Source organism: Haematobia irritans, chromosome 5 (assembly GCF_050003625.1).
Source record: "Haematobia irritans isolate KBUSLIRL chromosome 5, ASM5000362v1, whole genome shotgun sequence".
NCBI classification, from domain to species: Eukaryota; Metazoa; Arthropoda; class Insecta; order Diptera; family Muscidae; genus Haematobia; species Haematobia irritans.
The window spans coordinates 115,293,735-115,315,631 of NC_134401.1; the positions used below are offsets into that span (position 1 = coordinate 115,293,735).

Sequence of the window (21,897 nt, forward strand, 5' to 3'; positions counted from 1 at the left end):
GTTTGAAGGTCGAAATCGCGGCAAAACGGCCCCATATGAAGAAGAAAAAAGTGTTGTTCCACCAAGACAACGTACCGTGCCACAAATCATTGAGAACGATAGCAAAAATTTACGAATTGGGCTTCGAACTGCTTCCCCACCCACAGTATTCTCCAGATCTGGCCCCCAGCGACTTTTTCTTGTTCTCAGACCTCAAAAGGATGCTCGCAGGGAAAATATTTGGCTGCAATGAAGAGGTGATCGCCGAAACTGAGACCTATTTTGATGCAAAACCGAAGGAGTACTACCAAAATGGTATCAAAAAATTGGAAGGTCGTTATAATCGTTGTATCGCTCTTGAAGGGAACTATGTTGAATAATAAAAATGAATTTTGAAAAAAAAATGTGTTTTTCTTTGTTAGACCGGCGACTTATCAGCCAACCTGTTAAGTGGTTTCAGTGCAATTTGGAACGCCGTTCGGACTCGGCTATAAAAAGGAGGTCCCTTGTCATTGAGCTTAACATGGAATCGGGCAGCACTCAGTGATAAGAGAGAAGTTCACCAATATGGTATCACAATGGACTGAATAGTCTAAGTGATCCTTATTCATCGGGCTGCCACCTAACCTAACCTATAGTCTACTGTGTTATGTTAGCACACTTTTAAACTCGACTGTATTACAACACTCACGAAATCCAAATTTAGCATTCAAACTTGTCTCTGCTGAAAATAAAGAAACAAACACACACATATGCACACACATACAAATCGTGGATCTAGCTAGCTCTAGACTTTTCACTTAGTATTTATCTAGCACTTAATATTTGGTTACTCTTGCCGATTTAAGTATGCAGCTAACGTCAAGAGCAGAGCCACTGCAACGGCAATTGTTGCTGAGAGTATATTTCGCTGTGACGCAGTGGCCAGAGTTCAATCGGTGTTGCTGTTAGCAATTTTAGGAAGCATTTGAGTTTTCTGCTTAAGTATATCAATTTAATGCAATACAGAGGAGCTTAGATGTAACCAAAATTAAGTACTCTTATCAAATCAGTACGTCTCAAACAGTCTACAAGTGCGGTTGAGAATAACGAATTTTAATCTAAAGAAATAAAAGTGCAAATGTGAAGCACAAAAAGTGGATAAAAACTCGTTACAATATATTGTTAACAAAAAGTTAAATTTCAATACAATTTTGCCAAAGGATAGCAACAACAATAACAGACTTGTGTATAAATTTACGAAAAAGTATGTCAATTAAATTTTAAAATACCCTTTCGTCCAAAGGTTTTGTGTTGCCCAATTTGAAACATTGATTTTTTTTGTTTTTTTGCGAGCCAAACATCTTATATGCAATCGTATTGTGTTGTATGAACCGAGGTCATTTTGTAGAGTATCTCAATTTTATATTGATTCCACGTGAAAGACGCGGAAGCCAGTCGACTTCAAGTCAAGGTTTAATACACTGGAAGAATTGTTATTGGCCTAAGACCAAAGATATACATTTTGATATACCAATATTTTAATTAAAACTGATATTTTTTTTTTTTTAAATTTTTTTTATTCAAATCTAGAGAACTCTTCTTTGGAAGCCGAGTTGTTTTAAATAAACTATATTTATAGGGAGGTAAATTGTCCATAATATTAAGAGAATTAAAACGTATTGTAAAATTAATATTAAGTTATATACCGACCAACCATAGTACCATCGTGGTGCAATTATGCTAACCATTGCTTGCATTTCATGCAAAGGGTCGTGGGTTCAATCCCAATGTCGCCCACAACACTACAAAGGGTTTTCTGTGGGGTATTATCGCCTCTTAGTAAAATTCTTAATTTTTTTTTTCGTAGATTTTGCAAAATGTGCCTCTCCAACTAAAAGGTACTTCACAAATTTTCTATAGAAATTAAATTTTGACAAAATTTTCTATTGAAATAAAATTTTGACAAATTTTCAATGGAAAAAAATGTTCAAAAAATTTTCTATAGAGATAAAATTTTCACAAAATTTTCTATAGAAATAAAATTTTGACAAAATTTTCTATAGAAATAAAATTTTGACAAAATTTTCTATAGAAATAAACTGCTGACAAAATTTTCTATAGGAATAAAATGTTGAGAAAATTTTCTATAGGAATAAAATTTTGACAAAATTTTCTATAAAAATAAAATTATGAAAAAAAATTTTATAGAAATAAAAATTTGACAATATTTTCTATAGAAATTAAATTTTGACAAGATTTTCTATAAAAATAAAATCTTGACAACATTTTCTACAAAAATAAAATTTTGACAAAATTTTCTATAGAAATAAAATTTTGACAAAATTTTTTATTGAAATAAAATTTTGACAAAATTTTCTATAGAAATGAAATTTTGACAAAATTTTCTATAGAAATAAAATTTTGACAAAATTTTCTATAGAAATAAAATTTTGACAAAATTTTCTATAGAAATTAACTGCTGACAAAATTTTCTATAGGAATAAAATGTTGAGAAAATTTTCTATAGAAATAAAATTTTGACAAAATTTTCTATAAAAATAAAATTATGAAAAAAAATTTTATAGAAATAAAAATTTGACAATATTTTCTATAGAAATTAAATTTAGACAAAATTTTCTATAAAAATAAAATCTTGACAACATTTTCTACAAAAATAAAATTTTGACAAAATTTTCTATAGAAGTAAAATGCTGACAAAATTTTCTATAAAAATAAAATTATGAAAAAATTTTTTATAGAAATAAAATGCTGACAAAATTTTTTATACAAATAAAATGCTGACAAAATTTTCTATAGAAATAAAATTTTGACAATATTTTCTATAGAAATTAAATTATATCAAAATTTTCTATAGAAATAAATTTTTGACAAATTTTCTACGGAAATAACATTTTGACAAAATTTTCTACGGAAATAACATTTTGACAAAATTTTCTATAGAGATAAAATTTTGACAAAATTTTCTATAGAGATAAAATTTTGACAAAATTTTCTATAGAAATAAAATTTTGACAAAATTTTCTATAGAAATAAAATTTTGACAAAATTTTCTATAGAAATAAAATTTTAACAAAAAATTTCTATAGAAATAAAATTTTGAGAAAATATTCTATAGAAATAAAATTTTGAGAAAATATTCTATAGAAATAAAATTTTGACAAACATTTTCTATAGAAATGAAATTTTGACACAATTTTCCATAGAAACTTTGACAAAATTTTCTATAGAAATAAAATTTTGAGAAAATTTTCTATAGAAATACAATTTTGACAAAATTTTCTATAAAAATAAAATTATGAAAAAAAAAATTCTATAAAAATAAAATTATGAAAAAATTTTTTATAGAAATAAAAATTTGACAAAATTTTCTATAGAAATAAAATGCTGACAAAATTTTCTATAGAAATAAAATGCTGACAAAATTTTCTATAGAAATAAAATTTTGACAAAATTTTCTATAGAAATAAAATTTTCAAAAAATTTTCTATAGAAATAAAATTTTGACAAAATTTTCTACGGAAATAACATTTTGACAAAATTTTCTACGGAAATAACATTTTGACAAAATTTTCTATAGAAATAAAATTTTGACAAATTTTTTTACAGAAATAATATTTTGACAAAATTTTCTATAAAAATAAAATTATGAAAAAAATTTCTATAAAAATAAAATTATGAAAAAAATTTCTATAAAAATAAAATTATGAAAAAAATTTCTATAGAAATAAAATTTTGACACAATTTTCTATAGAAATAAAATTTTGACACAATTTTCTATAAAAATAAAAATTTTACAAAATTTTCTATAGAAATTAAATTTTGACAAAATTTTTCGGTTTCGTCCTTGTGCCAAAAAACACCCTGTACCAAATTGCATCAAAATTCGTTGATAATTGCGACCGGAATCTTGCGAACAACAAATACATGGACAGACGGACGGACACCAAGCGCTAGATCGACTGAGGAGGTGATTATGAGTCGATCGGAATATATTTCAAAAATCGAAAATCAACGTTTCCACTAATCGGCTTTTTGTTATAGTCGACTTTTTTGTATATCAAATTAGACAAAACAAGGGGAATATGATGCAAATATTCCAATGGCAACTCTGAGAGTATATGTAACATAGACGATATCATTTATCTGAAAACTGGCAGACATACGTTGAATACGAATGTTTAAAATTATCCAAAAATTATCCAGTTGAAAAATAATAAGTAGTCAAAAAATCGATTTTTCAATGAATTTTTTAAAATTCAAAAAACTCGCAAAGTCAATTTTTTTCGAATTTTTCGAAAAATCGACTTTTCTTTTGTTTTTGAAGAAGTAAAAAATTGATTTTTACATTCAAATTACAATCCCTTCTAAGAAGAAAGTAAACCTCCAATCATGGAGTTTTGTCATAACATAATTTTCACCGTCTTGGTATTCTATGCAATGCTTCAACGACTTTTTCGGTCCCACAAACATAGAGTAGAGGTACAATGGAGTTAGTTAAATGTTTCTAAAATTAATTGGCATTTGCCTTTCTGGTGGTTTCAGTCTTTTTTTTTTTTTTTTTTGAGTGTACTGCAACCATATTACATCCTTCGATATTAAGCTGAAATATAGCACAGAGTCTGCAATGTCTGCAATCTGCTGAAGCTCCAAGATGGGCTTTAGAAAAGCAGTTTTTTACCACAGTTGCTTTTCCGGATGAATTAATTTTAAATGATGGAATTGTACACAATCAATGCTTTTGCATTTCAATCCAAGTTTTGACAAGATTTGATCAAAATGGACTCGTTGTCATATATATTTTTATACCCTCCACCATAGGATGAAGGTATAATAACTTTGTCATTCTAAGACCCCTTAAAGTATATATATTCTGGGTCGTGGTGAAATTCTGAGTCGATCTGAGCATGTCCGTCCGTCCGTACGTCTGTTGAAATCACGCTAACTTCCGACCGAAACAAGCTCTCGACTTGAAACTTGGCACAAGTAGGTCGGATGGTATTGCAAATGGGCCATATCGGTCCACTTTTACGTATAGCCCCCACATAAACGGACCCAAAATTTGGCTTGCGGGGACTCTAAGAGAGCAAATTTCATCCGATCCGGCTGAAATTTGGTACATGGTGCCAGCGTATGATCTCTAACAACCATGCAAAAATTGGTCCACATCGGTCCATAATTATATATAGCCCCCATATAAACGATCCCCCGATTTGGCTTGCGGAGCCTCTAAGAGAAGCAAATTTCATCCGATCCGACTGAAATTTGTTACATGGTGGTAGTATATGGTCTTTAATGACCATGCAAAAAATGGTCCATATCGGTCAATAATTATATATAGCCCCATATAAACCGATCACCAGATTTGACCTCCGGAGCCTCTTGGAAGACCAAAACTCATCTGATTCAGTTGAAATTTGGTACGTGGTGTTAATATATGGCCTCAAACACCCATGCAAAAAATGGTCCATATCGGTCCATAATTATATATAGCCCCCATATAAACCGATCCCCCGATTTGGCTTGCGGACCCTCTAAGAGAAGCAAATTTCATCCGATCCGGCTGAAATTTGGTACATGGTGTTAGTATATGGTCTCTAACAACTATGCAAAAATTGGTCCACATCGGTGCATAATTATATATAGCCCCCTTATAAACCGATCACCAGATTTGACCTACGGAGCCTCTTGGAAGCCCAAAACTTATCTGATTCAGTTGAAATTTGGCACGTGGTGTTAATATATGGCCTCAAACATCCATGCAAAAATTGGTCGAAATCGATCCATAATTATATATAGCCCCCATATAAACCGATCCCCAGATTTGACCTCCGGAGCCCCTTGGAAGAGCAAAATTCATCCGATTCGGTTGAAATTTAGTACGTGATGTTAGTATATGTTATCCAACAACCATGCAGGAATCGGTTCATATCAGTCCATAATTATATATAGCCCCATATAAACCGATCCCCAGATTTGACCTCCGGTGGTCCATATCAGTCCATATTAATCATATATAGCCCCCCATATAAACCGATCCCGAGATTTGGTTTTGGAGCAAATCTTAGAGGAGCAAATTTCATTCGAGTCAGTTGAAATTTGGTACATTGTGCTAGTAAATGGCCGTTAACAACCATGCCTAACTAGGTCCATATCGGTCTATAGTTATATACAGCCCTCAGATAAATCGATCCCCAATCACAAAAATTGGTCCATATCAAGTTCATAATTGTATATAGCCCCTATATAAGCGACTCCCATATTTCAATTCTGGGTCTCTACCACGTATGGACCAGGGGTGGAAAATGCAGTACTACAGTACTTTTTTCAATACTTTTTCACCCTGGTCAGTACCGTTGTACCCCCGCGAATGATTTAGTACTTTTTGGGTAGACATTTTTGAGCCGATATCAGATATATGGTACAATAGTTTTGACAAATTATTTTAATATTTTGCCACAGTCTTTAACAAACTTATTTGCAATAGTCTTTTACAAATTTGGCAAGACAGACAAGTTCATGCGGGAAGAAAATCTCGATATTGTAAAAGCCATAGTCACAAATACGATTTGCTTGAATTTCAACAATGTTTTAGTCGAAAAAGCACGTGATTCTACATTACGCTTCCACACGAACACTATCTAGATAAGAAGTTATCGATCGCGTTCTTAAATAATGCAAAACATTACAGTTGCGGTCGAAACTTGAGACAAAAGTAATCTACCAACATTTGGAGAAAAATTTAACAAACGTTTTTATTTTGCAAAAATAAATAAAATTTGTCAAAATTTTATTTCTATAGAAAATTTTGTCAAAATTGTATTTCTATAGAAAATTTTGTCAAAATTGTATTTCTATAGAAAATTTTGTCAAAATTTTATTTCTATAGAAAATTTTGTGCAAATTTTATTTCTATTGAAAATTTTATCCAAATTGTATTTCCATAGAAAATTTTTGTCAAATTGTATTTCTATAGAAAATTTTGTTAAAATTGTATTTCTACACAAAATGTTGTCAAAATTGTATTTCTTTAGAAAATTTCGTCAACATTTTATTTCTAGAGAAAATTTTGTCAAAATTTTATTCCTATAGAAAATTGTGTCAAAAATGTATTTTTATTTATCTACAGAAAATTTATGTAGTACCATAAAGTATAGCTGTGGCAACCGCGATTACAACAATACTTTGTAAGCAAATATAAGGCTAAAAAAGAGAAAAATTAAAATTTAGGAGTTGACAAACAAAATTTTATTTTCTTTAAAATTCAATTTAAGGGAGCTCTTCACAATAATCTTCCAATGGAATTTTTGTTAAAATGTAGTGAAAAGTACTTTTTCGCTCAAAAAAGTAAATTTTTTGTACTTTCTTAAAAATTGTATTTTCCATCCCTGGTATGGACTAACTCACAATTTAGAAAACGATGTTAAGAAGTTTTAAGATACCACAACCCAAGTAATTCGATTGTGGATGACAGTCTTTCGTAGAAGTTTCTACGCAATCCATGGTGGAGGGTACATAAGATTCGGCCTGGCCGAACTTACGGCCGTATATACTTGTTTTACTTTTAGAGTTTTGGTGGAAATCCCGAATATAGAACCCACCCTAACATAACTCATTAAATTTGGTTTATATCGCTTCATATTCTGATAAAGCCCCCAAAATAGTCTGATCTCCAAATTTGACTTCTATTTTCATCAGATTTTTCTTTTTTGTTTTTACAAAATATTTTTGTGGAATTAAAATTTTAAAATTCTCCCAGAAACACGAATGTTTTTAAACTTGGAAAAAAAAGTTTTCTACATCCATTTTCCAAACATTGTTTTTTATGTATGTGCCCACCATATAAATTTCTTTGAACCCCTTAACATTGTTCAGGTTTTTATTACAATTTTAAATTATTTAATTGAAATATAACGAACAGTTACAAACAACGAACGAACTTTGCATAGTGTTAAATGGTAAATGCTATGAAACTAATGAAAAAAAAAAAACATTTTAATAGCAAAATCACGATAAACAAAAAAAGGGAAAATTGGTTAATATTATGGTATGATTTTTTTACGGTGAATGTGTGAAGTTTCCTACAAATCTCTAAGCTACATCGGAAATAGTTAGTGGTGTATACTGGGAAGAGATTTCATTTTACTTTGTACTATTTAGAGATTTTATATCCGTTTTGAAATAAATGTCAGATTTCAAGATTATTTTACTTTTTATTAATATCGTGATTGGCTATTCAAATCACTATCGTTTAATAGGCTCCATACATAGAGGTCTACAAAGTAAATTTGTATTTATAATTATGGGGAGTGTGATTTTTAAAAATTGATCCAAACTTTTATTTTGACGTGTGTTAAATTTCGTCACTCGTTACGTTTTACGTCAATATCATGAGTATTGTTGAAGTGATCGACAAAAAAATTTAGGCTTTTTCAAAAATTGTAAAAGTCAACTTTTCAATTTTTTAAATTTGGAAAAGTGTATTTTCGACTATTCGTCTTTTGTTGAAAAGACGAAAAGTCCAATTTTGATGCCGCGGCTATCGACTTTTTGGTTATTTTTTAGCTTTAACCCTTTCACCTCAAATTCGACTTGTTTGTTAAAGTTCGGTTAGTCAATTCTGGAAATCGGGAGACTTATCACATGGGGGCTATAACCAAAACATCAACCGATCAACATCATATTCGCTACACCTATTTACGGATCTAAAATACCTCTCAATTTTGAAGTCCAAGAATTCAAAACGGGAGACCGAGCTATATGGGGACCAAATTACAAAATATTTGTCACACTTCTTTATGCACCCAAAATAACTCTAGAGAATCGGAGTTATTTTGGGTTTGCAACGCAAACATTGCATCGGATCGCAATGTTTGCGTTGTCTAGAGGTCCATGACCTAAAATCGGGCGGTTTGTATGGGGGATAAATCAAAATTTGGACCAATATATTTCATCTTCGAACTAGACCTGCCTGCAGACAGATTTTATGCAAAATTTCAGCACGATACCCAGCAAAAAAGAGCTTCCAAAAAAGTAGTTTGGATCCCCAATCTGTGATCTGGAAGTAGTGCAAACTTGGATCATCTCCAATGACTTTTACAGGGGCTTGTCATAAGACGGAAGTACTCCCTTTTTGGATTCTTTGCATTGCTTTAGAAGTTGTGCCCTGGAAGTTAATTTGAATGAAGAAATTTAAAAAGCGAAAAAAAAAACAATTTTTTCTTCAACCAATTTCACTTTTTTTCATCCATATGTTTTATTACACAATTATTTTCCTATTATCTAATTTTTACATTTTGAAAATCTTTTTCGCTCCGACCAGGTGTTGAACCTGGGTTTGCTGGCACCATAACAGAACGCCTTAGCACCCTCAGCCACAAACGCTATTGAACATAAAGCGTCGAAAGGTCAATTCAAATGTTTGTGATATGATCGTAATACGACACCAAGGAATAACATTCTAATTGCTTCTCGAGATGTTATTTATTAGTATGAACGAAAAAATAAGAAACGCAAGTTAAAATCTCACAAGCGGCAATTTTTTTATCAACGATTTTTCTAAAAAAATATTTTTTTATGTCATGCATTGTTTTTACTTTTTATTTTCGGCATATATTTTCATATAAATATATTTTTTCCATTAAAAATCAACAAAAAAATAAAAATTCTAGTAATTTGCAAAACCTTCTCAAAAGAACTTCTATGGAAGCGAAAAAGTCAAACGGCACATGTTCAAATCCCAGCGGGGATGAAATTTATTTTTTATTATTTAATTTATAATTTTATAATTTAATTGTACAAAATTTGCACTTAAAATAGCCTGATTGCGTTCTTTCTAATACTTGTCCACAAGGACTGCATCGGAAGTAGAAAAAAATCATTGGGGGATCCCAAGATGGGCTTTTGAAGAAATGTTTGTGCAGTTGTCCAAAAGGACTGCATCGGAAGTGGAAAAAACTCGATTCTGAGATGGGCTTTAAAAGAAATGTTTGTGGAACAACTTCCAATTTTATTTGCTGGATAGTTACATTCTTAAAGACTGTAGCGTGATTACAACAGACAGACAGACGGACATAGTTATATCGTCTCCATGATCAAGAATATATATTTTTATGCCCTGCGCCACACTGTGGAACATGGTATTATAAGTTAGTCCATATGTTTGCAACACCCAGAAGGAGACGAGATAGACACATGGTGTCTTTGGCAAAAATGCTCAGGGTGGGCTCATGAGTCGATATAGCCATGTCCGTCTGTCCCTGAAAACATTTTGTAATCAAAGTCTAGGTCGCAGTTTTAGTCCAATCGACTACAAATTTGGCACAAGTATGTATTTTGGCTCAGAATAGAACCCTAATGAATTTGGAAGAAATCGGTTCAGATTTAGATATAGCTCCCATATATATCTTTCGCCTATATGGACTTTTATGGCCCAGAAGCCAGAGTTTTACCCTAATTTGCTTACAATTTTACACAAGAAGAACAATTAGTACTATAGTCAAGTGTGCCAAATTTTATTGAAATCGGTTCAGATTTAGATATAGCTCCCATATATATCTTTCGCCCGATATTGACTAATACGTTCCCAGAAGCCAGAGTTTTAACCCAATTTGGTTGAAATTTTGCAATAGGAGTACAATTAGTAGTGTAGTCAAGTGTGCCAAATTTTATTGAAATCGGTTCAGATTTAGATATAGCTCCCATATATATCTTTCGCCCGATATGGACTAATACTGTCCCAGAAGCCGGAGTTTTACCCCAATTCGGTTGAAATTTTGCACTAGGAGTACAATTAGTAGTTTAGTCAAGTGTGCCAAATTTTTTTGAAATCGGTTCAGATTTAGATATAGCTTTATATCGTTCGCCCGATTTACACTCATATGACCACAGTGACCAATCTTTTACTCCGATTTAATTGAAATTTTGCACAGGGAGTAGAATTAGCATTGTAGCTATGCGTGCCCAATTTGGTTGAAATCGGTTCAGATTTAGATATAGCTCCCATATATATCGTTCGCCCGATTTACACTCATATGACCACAGTGGCCTATCTTTTACTCCGATTTAATTGAAATTTTGCACAGGGAGTAGAATTAGCATTGTAGCTATTCGTGCCAAATTTGGTTGAAATCGGTTCAGATTTAGATATAGCTCCCATATATATGTTTTTCTGATTTCGACAAAAATGGTCAAAATACCAAAATTTTCCTTGTAAAATCGCCACTGCTTAGTCGAAAAGTTGTACAAATGGCTCTAATTTTCCTAAACTTCTAATACATATATATCGAGCGATAAATAAACTTTTGCGAAGTTTTTTTAAAATTGCTTCAGATTTAAATATTTCCCATATTTATACCCTGCGCCACACTGTGGAACAGGGTATTATAAGTTAGTGCATATGTTTGTAACACCCAGAAGGAGACGAGATAGACACATGGTGTCTTTGGCAATAATGCTCAGGGTGGGTCCCTGAGTCGATATAACCATGTCCGTCTGTCCGTCCGTCCGTCTGTCCGTATGTCTGTGAACACATTTTTGTGATCAAAGTCTAGGTCGCAATTTAAGTCCAATCGCCCTTAAATTTGGCACATGTTCCTTATTTGGGTCAGAATAGAACCCCATTGATTTTGGAAGAAATCGGTTCAGATTTAGATATAGCTCCCATATATATCTTTCGCCCGATATGCACTAATATGGACAGCCAGAGTTTTATACCGATTTGCTTGAAATTTTGTACAAACATAAACAAACATAACACTTAGTCGTATAGTCAAGTATGCAAAATTTGATTGAAATCGGTTCAGATTTAGATATAGCTCCCATATATATCTTTCGCCCGATATGGACTTATATGGCCCAGAAGCCAGATTTTTGGCCGAATTTGGTTGAAATTTTGCACTAGGAGTACAACTAGTAGTATAGTCAAGTGTGCAAAATTTGATTGAAATCGGTTCCGATTTAGATATTGCTCCCATATATATCTTTCGCCCGATATGGACTAATATGGTCCTAAAAGCCAGAGTTTTGGCCCAATTTGGTTGAAATTTTGCGCAGGGAGTAGATTTTGCATTGTAGCTATGCGTGCCAAATTTGGTTGAAATCGATTCAGATTTAGATATAGCTCCCATATATATCTTTCGCCCGATATGCACTTATATGACCACAGAGGCCACTTTGTTGCTCCGATTTAGTTGAAATTTTAGAAGTGCCCATATGTAATATGTACTTTTAGTTAATGTGGTATCACAATGGACTGAATAGTCTAAGTGAGCCTGAATCTTAATCGGGCTGCCACTTTAACCTAACCTAACCTAACCTAGCCCCCAATACATTTGACGGATGTGATATGGTATCGAAAATTTAGATCTACAAAGTGGTGCAGGGTATAATATAGTCGGCCCCGCCCGACTTTAGACTTTCCTTACTTGTTTTTTACTAACATTCTGTTCCACCCTAGTGCATTAGCCGACTTAAATTTTGAGTCTATAGATTTTGTAGAAGTCTATCAAATTCTGTCCAGATCGAGTGATATTTAAATGTATGTATTTGGCACACACCTCTATATATAGCCCCCAACACATTTGACGGATGTGATATGGTATCGAAAATTTAGATCTACAAAGTGGTGCAGGGTATAATATAGTCGGCCCCGCCCGACTTTAGACTTTCCTTACTTGTTTTAAAAAAAAAATTTGTTGGCTTCAAAGGAAATCTTTGTTTGTCTAAAATTTCGTTTCGTTGAAAGGAAAACTCTTCTTTCAGTGTATTTACAAATAAATCTTACGCATTTCAATCACTATTTAGTATAAGTAAGAGTTTATTACAAGCTCATGGCATTGAAACAAGTTGCTAATATAATACATTGCATCTAGGGCCCAGTATAAATATTGTCGAAAGGGCGAAAGGGCAGTCATAAAGGAACGTGTAAGTTCACCAGCCACTTAACTTGATAACCCATATTTTGTTTAAATTTAAATTGCTCCACACATGCGCACACATAACGTCTTGATTAAGAATTTCTTAAAGTTTTCTCTATCCTATTAATCTCTAACCTCTGTGGTACTACTAAGTGGCCATTTTACTAATGACTTAGTTACAAGTGCATGTGCACACTTAACACATTAACCTGTTTTCTGACTGGACAAATGGCTAAAATGATGAAATGCCAACTTCATAATTTTTTTTTATTATTGCCAGAGTAATTTTTTGCTATCTAACATAGATCCCCATGCCTATGGTGATAACGATGATGATGGTGATCTTGGCCAACACCATCATCATCATCATCATATCCCGACAAATAATAGATGGTATAGACTTAACAGCCGACAAGACCTGTCTGCAGTTCAGCGTTGCCAATTTAGCTTTTTTCCCGCTAGATTTGGCTTTTTTTGAAGACGTTTAGCGGGAAAAAAATGCATTTAGCTTTTAGCTTTTTTTCTGGCTTTTTTTCATGACCCTTTTAGCTATTTTTGGCTTTTTTTATTTTCGACATGTTCCTATTGAAATATGGATAAAACTTCGTTTTTATCTAAGCCTTGCTGCCAGAATAAGCTTTTCCACATATTTCAAAGCTCAATTGAAACATTAATAATTATTCCAGCCATTATGCGGGCATTTTGAACCAAATACACCTTGTTGTAAAGTTTTTTCCTCGTATTCATAAAAGTTATCGTAAACTTTAAATCTACTATTGCCATCCAAATTCCTTACATAAACTGTCAGTAAATTATTAGGAATATTAGCATTTGACTCGTTTATCCTTTTTATGTTATTATAATATTCTAAAGTTATTATGATATTACTAGATTAAAATAGTAGATGTGAATTGCTTTGTACACTAAAAAAATATTGTGGTGAGGCCAAAGATTTCATGTCCTTAAAATACAAACGCGAATTTTGGTTATAATAGCATTTGTGAATTTCTCTTATATAAACTGTTTTCCTTGTCCAAAAGCCGATAAAGTCGTTTTGTCCTTATAGTTAAGAGATTCAACTTAAAAATGGGTATCTTTTCATGAAAGAAGGCTAGGGTCAATTCTAAAAATTCTTAAAATTAATGAAATAGTCTTTAAATTTGTAGAGTTTTTGTATCTTGACCACAAACCAAAATAGCGTTCAAAAATAGAAGCGGTTTTTCAACATTTTGTTTTAAAAACGTATACATAGAATAATTTCTACTTATAGTCGAGTCTGAATTTGGAAATTTTAAGTTGTCGTTAGCACGTTTTTAAAGCACTGTGATAGATCATGAAGAAAAAGGTGAAAAAACGAATAAATTCAAATTTGACTTGGAATCAATACCAAAATCATTAGTGTACAAAATCATTGGAACCGAACATATAAATAATTAAGGAAATAAAGTTTTGAATGTGGTATTATTTTTTTTTAACATCAAAACAACTCAATAAAAAATTCGTAGTGATAGGATCAAAACAAATCTGCTATATATTAATGGAATGGATTTACATTTACGAATAAAAGTTATTCAATATAAACTTGCAAGACAGTTAGAATGGGTTTTATTCTCTTGGGTAATATTAGGAGAAGTGTATACGTTCACGAATTTATCATTAATTCAGTTAAAACGAAATATATACGCAAATAGAGCTAATATGACTTAGATTTTCTTACAGTCTCACAGAAATTGAATTAAAATGAATACAATTAAAATGATATGCATTATAAGTGAAATAAAGCCTTTAAGTTTGTTAAATTTCAATCAAAAATGTGACTTTTGATACAAACAAATTTAGCTTTTTTTCTAGCAATTTTTTAAAACTTTTTAGCTTTTTTTGGCTAGTTTTTTGGACAAATCTAGCGGTTTTTTGTGAAACAATTCTGGCAACGCTGCTGCAGTTACATCATAACTCCTGCAATTAACTAACATAATCCACAACAACAATAAAAGTTCAGACAAGTTTTATTTAATAGCGGCCACAATAAACCCCATGCTGATGAATGTAACCAGCTAACTTTATTTGTACAGGGCTATTAGCCATGATTATTGGTATTGCCACTTCTAATTTCTAGGCTTCAAGACCATTGTGGTAACAAATTCCAAAGTAAACGAAGTGTATGTATGATAAACTTAAGAAAATCATTGACTAAATATACAGAAATGCATGGATGCACTTGAGTGAGGGAAAGCAAATAGGTCTTATGGTAGGCGACATTTGGGGATCACTACTGATATATAACACAAAGGAACAAAATTGAACTTTTTTTGTGTTGATTTGAAATTTATAGCAAATTTTTACAAAATATGAGGTCGCTGAATCCAAATCTGTTTTTATACCCTCCACCATAGGATGGGGGTATATTAACTTTGTCATTCCATTTGTAACACATCGAAATATTGCTCTAAGACCCCATAAAGTATATATATTCTGGGTCGTGGTGAAATTCTGAGTCGATCTGAGGATGTCCGTCCATTCGTCCGTCCATCCGTCCGTCCGTCTGTTGAAATCACGCTAACTTCCGAACGAAACAAGCTATCGACTTAACTTGGCACAAGTAGTTGTTATTGATGTAGGTCGGATGGTATTGCAAATGGGCCATATCGGTCCACTTTTACGTATAGCCCCCATATAAACGGACCCCCAAATTTGGCTTGCAGACCCTCAAAGAAAAGCAAATTTCATCCGATCCGGCTGAAATTTGGTACATGGTGTTAGTATATGATCCTTAACAGCCATGCAAAAATTGGTCCACATCGGTCCATAATTATATATAGCCCCCATATAAACCGATCTTCAGATTTGGCTTGTGGAGCCTCTAAGATTTGGCTTGTGGAGCCACATCGGTGCATAATTATATGTAGCCCCCATATAAACCGATCACCAGATTTGACATCCGGAGCCTCTTGCCTATCGACTTAACTTGGCACAAGTAGTTGTTATTGATGTAGGTCGGATGGTATTGCAAATGGGCCATATCGGTCCACTTTTACGTATAGCCCCCATATAAACGGACCCCCAAATTTGGCTTGCAGACCCTCAAAGAAAAGCAAATTTCATCCGATCCGGCTGAAATTTGGTACATGGTGTTAGTATATGATCCTTAACAGCCATGCAAATATTGGTCCACATCGGTCCATAATTATATATAGCCCCCATATAAACCGATCTTCAAAACAAGTTTTGAGCCAAAAGTTATTTTGGGCAAAAAACATAATGGACCTCATGACAGAGAATGATGTTGGCCCTCTTGAGATAGTCTCGAAAAATCATTGGATTGGGAAAACGGATTTGCTTTTGCAGAATTTACAATCGAAACATTTTAATTATCATATCGGAAAAGCCACTGAGACTTCCAGATTTTATAGCAAGCTTGATCCAATGGCTGGCTCTTTATATATAAATAACAATTTAACTCCAGACGAAATAATGTGGATATTAAAAGCAAGAAGCAGCATGATTAAATTAAATGAAAATCGCTTTCATCAAAATGGAAATCCCCTTTGTTCAATGTGCAACTTAAATGAAAATGAAAATTTGCAGCATTTCTTATGCAAATGCCCAGCATTAAATGAATTTCGATACCAATATTTCCAACAGGTTTCGCTTAATGAGAATGAGCTAATACAAATTTTGAATGGTTTCGTGATAAATTGGAAAGTACTTGCAAGCTTTATAAAAACTTGTGTAAATTACAGAAAAGAATTGATGTACGAATTCAATTTTTAATCTTTAAAATTTTTCTAAGAAATAATGAAACATATAAAGGGACTGACGACCATAGGTCATAGTCTTCGGTTTATATCAATACAATTCTTATTTTCTATCTCACTAAACATATATTGCACTGTTTAAATTCAATCAAATAGTTTGTAAACAATTTTGGATAAAATAAAGAATTACTACTACTAAATCGATCTTCAGATTTGGCTTGTGGAGCCTCTAAGATTTGGCTTGTGGAGCCACATCGGTGCATAATTATATGTAGCCCCCATATAAACCGATCCCCAGATTAGACCTCTGGAGCCCCTTGGAAGAGCAAAATTCATCCGATTCGGTTGAAATTTGGTACGTGATGTTAGTATATGGTATCCAACAACCATGCAGGAATTGGTTCATATCAGTCCATAATTATATATAGCCCCCATATAAACCGATCCCCAGATTTGACCTCCGGTGCCTTTTGGAGTAGCAAAATTCATCCGACTGGTTGAAATATGGTACGTGGTGGTAGTATATGATATTTAACAACCATGTCAAAAGTGGTCCATATCAGTCCATAATCATATATAGCCCCCATATAAACAGAACCCGAGATTTGGTTTTAGAGCCTCTTGGAGGAGCCAATTTCATCCGAGTCAGTTGAAATTTGGTACATTGTGCTAGCAGACCCTCTAAGAGAAGCAAATTTCATCCGATCCGGCTGAAATTTGGTACATGATGTTAGTATATGGTCTCTAATGACCGTGCAAAAATTGGTCCATATCTGTCCTTAATTATATATAGCCCCCATATGAACCGATCCCCCGATTTGGCTTACGGAGCCTCTAAGTGAAGCAAATTTCATCTGATCCGGCTGAAATTTGGTACATGGTGTTAGTATATGATCCTTAACAGCCATGCAAAAATTGGTCCTCATTGGTTCATAGTTATATATAGCCCCCATATAAACCGATCCCCAGATTTGGCTTGCGGAGCCTCTAAGAGAAGCAAATTTCATCCGATCCGGCTGAAATTTGGTACATGGTGTTGGTATATGGTCTCTAACAACTATGCAAAAATTGGTCCACATCGATCAGTAAATATATATAGCCCTCATATAAACCGATCCCCCGATTTGGCTTACGGAGCCTCTAAGAGAAGCAAATTTCATCCGATCCGGCTGAAATTTGGTACATGGTGTTAGTATATGGTCTCTAATGACCGTGCAAAAATTGGTTCACATCGGTCCATAATTATATATAGCCTCCATATAAACCGATCCTCAGATTTGACCTCCGGTGCCTTTTGGAGAAGCAAAATTAATCCGATCTGGTTGAAATTTGGTACGTGGTGGTAGTATATGATATTTAACAACCATGTCAAAAGTGGTCCATATCAGTCCATAATCATATATAGCCCCCATATAAACCGATCCCGAGATTTGGTTTTGGAGCCTCTTGGAGGAGCAAAATTAATCCGAGTCAGTTGAAATTTGGTACATTGTGCTATTATATGGCCTAACTAGGTTCATATCGGTCTATAGTTATATATAGCCCTCAGATAAATCGATCCCCAATCACATAAAAATTGGTCCATATCAAGTTCATAATTGTATATAGCCCCCATATAAGCGACCCCCATATTTCAATTCTGGGTCTCTACGTACCGTGCAGAAGTCCGTAATTATTATTTGTTCACTTACCTATACATACCTTTTTTGTCTAGTATATACCACATATGGACTAACTTACAATTTAGAAAACGATTAGGTTAGGTTAGGTTAGGTTGTAGAGGGTGACACCAATGTTCTTGTATTGATGCCCACTTAGACCAGTATAGGTCCATTGTGATCCCTCGATGTGATTTTTCAATCTTTCTTCTTCCGATGCGGCCGCTTTGTCCCAGAAACTTCCACCTGCTCGTTCTCTTTGAAAGAAATCTCAGAATAACCAACCAGAGGCCCTGATGAATGCAAGTATGTTCCTTAAGCTGCACTCCCGTAGATCAGTGAGGGTCTGAAAGAAAAAGGAGCCCAGTATCTTGTTTCTTCTAAAGCATAAAGCTGGGCACTGACACAGGATGTGGTACGAGTCCTCCGTAACTTCCGGGTCCAGGCACCATCTACAGATATAATCGTCTTTAAGTCCTATTCTTATCATGTGTTTCCCAAGTGTGTTGTGTCCTGTTATGATACCAATCAATGGCCGTAATTCCTCTCTGTTCATCGACAACAAAATTTCACAGTTCCTACGTTTCGTTTCATCCCATATCAACTTGGTTTGCTCGCAACCATCCGAAGAGACCCAGCGTCTTCGCCATTGCTCATCATATTTAACCTCTATCCTGTAATGATAAGAAGACAGTGGAGGAAAAACGTCCGCTAGGACGTTGTTCGTTCCACGAGCACCCTCCTTAGCCAGCACATCCGCTTTCTCATTTCCTATTATCCCATAGTGCCCAGGTACCCAGCACAGAGTTATATTATGCTGTTCAGTGAGAACCTTGAGTTCTGAGAAGCTGATATCGCTTCTAAATAACGGCCTCATCAACAGCGACTCAGCAGCCTTCGTGATCGCAGAAATCTCAGCCTGAAAAATACTGCAATCACTATCCAGCGTGTAAGACTCCCTTATTCCTAGTTCACTACAATAGATTCCGCTGCCCGTTCCTTCCTCCATCTTTGATCCGTCCGTATACATGTTCAGGGTTCCGAAGGGTATCCTCCTGTCTTCCCACTCTTCCATACTTGGTATAATGTATGTCGGTTTGTGATGATAAACATGCTCCGTGGCCATATGGTCCGTCTCTCTATACTGCCCGGCAAGAATTTCAGTATGCCTGCAGGCTGTCCTCTCCAGCGTGTTCAAGCTCCTAAGTCTCAGAAGTGTCAGTTCAGCCGTCTTCCTTACGTGTAAATCGAGTGGGATAAATGCCATCAGTACCTCCAGAGCGGCAGTGCCTGTGGTCCTCATGGCACCTGTCATATAGATGAGTGCAGTCCTATTTACCCTATTTATTCTCGATATATGATTTTGGTGTTTCACGACCGTCCACCAAACATGACAGCCATATGTGGCCACAGGTCTTACAGAAAACGATGTTAAGAAGTTTTAAGATACCACAACCCAAATAATTCGATTGTGGATGACAGTCTTTCGTAGAAGTTTCTACGGAATCCATGGTGGAGGGTACATAAGCCTCGGCCTGGCAGAACTTACGGCCGTACATACTTGTTTTATTTTTATTCGTTATCAAGCCTTTGCTATATGCTCCATGTAGGGTGTTGGGTCCCATCCATTTAAAACACATTCACTTTTATTTGCAGTAGATGTGATTGTATATTGTTGCACATTTCCTTTCGTATGATTTGTATCAATTGTGGCCGTCAAGATATGTGGCATGCCCCTTCTTCATACTTGTCCGAGAACAGACAGACAGACAGCATAACCAATATTTGAAAATCCCCAACAACACTGCCTGCCATCGGTGATCATCGATGGCAAATGCACCAGTAGCACCATGGATAATGTTGCAACATTAAAAACAAAAACCACAAGTCTGGTGTTGTTTTTCGCTGATTTTGACCAAGTCTACATTCATCACTTCTTTGATAGACTTTGGCTCGCGGGGCATGGAGCATAACAAAAATTGTAGACCACACCATAAAAACCTGGCATAGCTGCGTCTACGCTAACTGCCGCAGTACTGGGTAATAACATTGGCTAATTTTGCGTAATATTTGACCTAGTTCCATGATAGTGAGCTTGTAGTTTAATTGAAGTAGAAATATTCCAACTACCAATGCTCTCTTGCTGTCGATATGCTCCATGGATACAATGTACGTAAGTTGTTTGTTGGCCCACATACTCACAAGCTAGGAGTATGTCTACAGAGTCATGTTTGTTTGCAATGGATGACGGCTACTGATGTTGAGTATGGAAAACGTTACAGCAAACAATCCATTGCATTAAATATCTGATGGCCTACTGGGTCGACCAACGTCATAACATATGGCAATGTGAGATCTCTTTTTTTAGTGGTTCAGCTAACTTGGAAAATGTGCGCATGCGCATACGTGAACGTCATCGGACTTGTTTATGTTTACATTTTTTGTTTGCTTTTGGCCAAGTTAATAACAGTTAACAATATTCCGAGATCAAGCTCAAAACGTTTTTCCACGCTAGAAAAACAAACTTTCGGTTTCGCGAGTTTTTCTTCTTCCTCCATCTTTAAGGAGGGTATTCCAAACAAATGTGCGACCATGGGTGTTTTTTTTTTTTTTCTTTTTTGTTAGCTTTATTCGGTCTTGTTTGTTTGCTTAGAAAAAGATCTAGAACGAGGCAAACAAAACGATTAACCAATTCGTGGTGAAATAAGTATATCACAGTTTTGGAAAGTGTTTTGATAACTGATGTCTGTTTATCCATTAAACTTGGATGTAATGAGGTCGTGTCCTAAAAATGAAAGACCAACTTTATCACTTTACTGGACCTGATATTTTGCCCAATATATCGATCGAGTTTTTTTTTGTGCAAGATGATATCAGTGACTGATAAACAAAAGGACTTAGGAGTAATCTTATGCAGGAAACTGAATTGGAAGAGCCACATCAAAGGGAGGCTTAGGAAAGCCTACAGATGTAGGGTACTGTTCAGAAGAGCGGTGGGCTCTAAATGGGACCCGACTCTAAAGGTGACACACTGCATATATAAGAGCGTAATTAGGCCAATCCTTACATCAGCGTCGATAGTCTGATGGACATCGATGGAGAGGAAGTTCAACATAATCATTTTACAACGGGTCTAACGGACGTGTTGTCTTGGCATAACTGAGGCAATAAAGACCGCGTCAACCAGACTATAAGAGGTGATACTGGACTGGATAAGACCTATATAAGACCTATAGACATGATCGTATACCTGTGGTGGCTATAGCTGCCGAGTTTGACAACGGGTCAATCGGACGTGTTGTCTTTGCATAACTGGGGCAATGAAGACCACGTCAACCAGACCCTTAGAGACGACATTGAAAGACAAATGACGAACCATCAAAGGATAATAGGGAAGACGGTGGGTGTAATGACGGACAGTGTTACCGTTGGAAATTTTGAAAAAGTCCCAAAAAAGTCGCATATTCAAAAAAGGTCGCACAAAATATAGAAATAAAATTTTGACAAAATTTTCTATAGAAATAAAATTTATTCGTTTTGTTTGTTATTGTTGGCTTCTCTTCAATCGTTATTGTTGTTTTTGATCAC

At 34.4% G+C, this 21,897-nt stretch overlaps 1 protein-coding gene across 2 annotated transcripts in view; it reads left to right on the forward strand.

The window, feature by feature from the left end:
- Window positions 1-1,015: 1,015 nt before the first annotated feature.
- LOC142238086 (putative fatty acyl-CoA reductase CG5065) overlaps window positions 1,016-21,897 on the forward strand; it is a 41,338-nt gene continuing 20,456 nt past the window's right edge. The window contains exons 1-2 of one of the 2 annotated variants that reach the window (XM_075309627.1): window positions 1,016-1,225; window positions 1,552-1,604. The gene's annotated coding sequence lies outside the window, so the exon portion shown is untranslated. The remainder of the gene's footprint in view (window positions 1,226-1,551; window positions 1,605-21,897) is intronic. The other variant, XM_075309626.1, reaches the window with a different exon arrangement.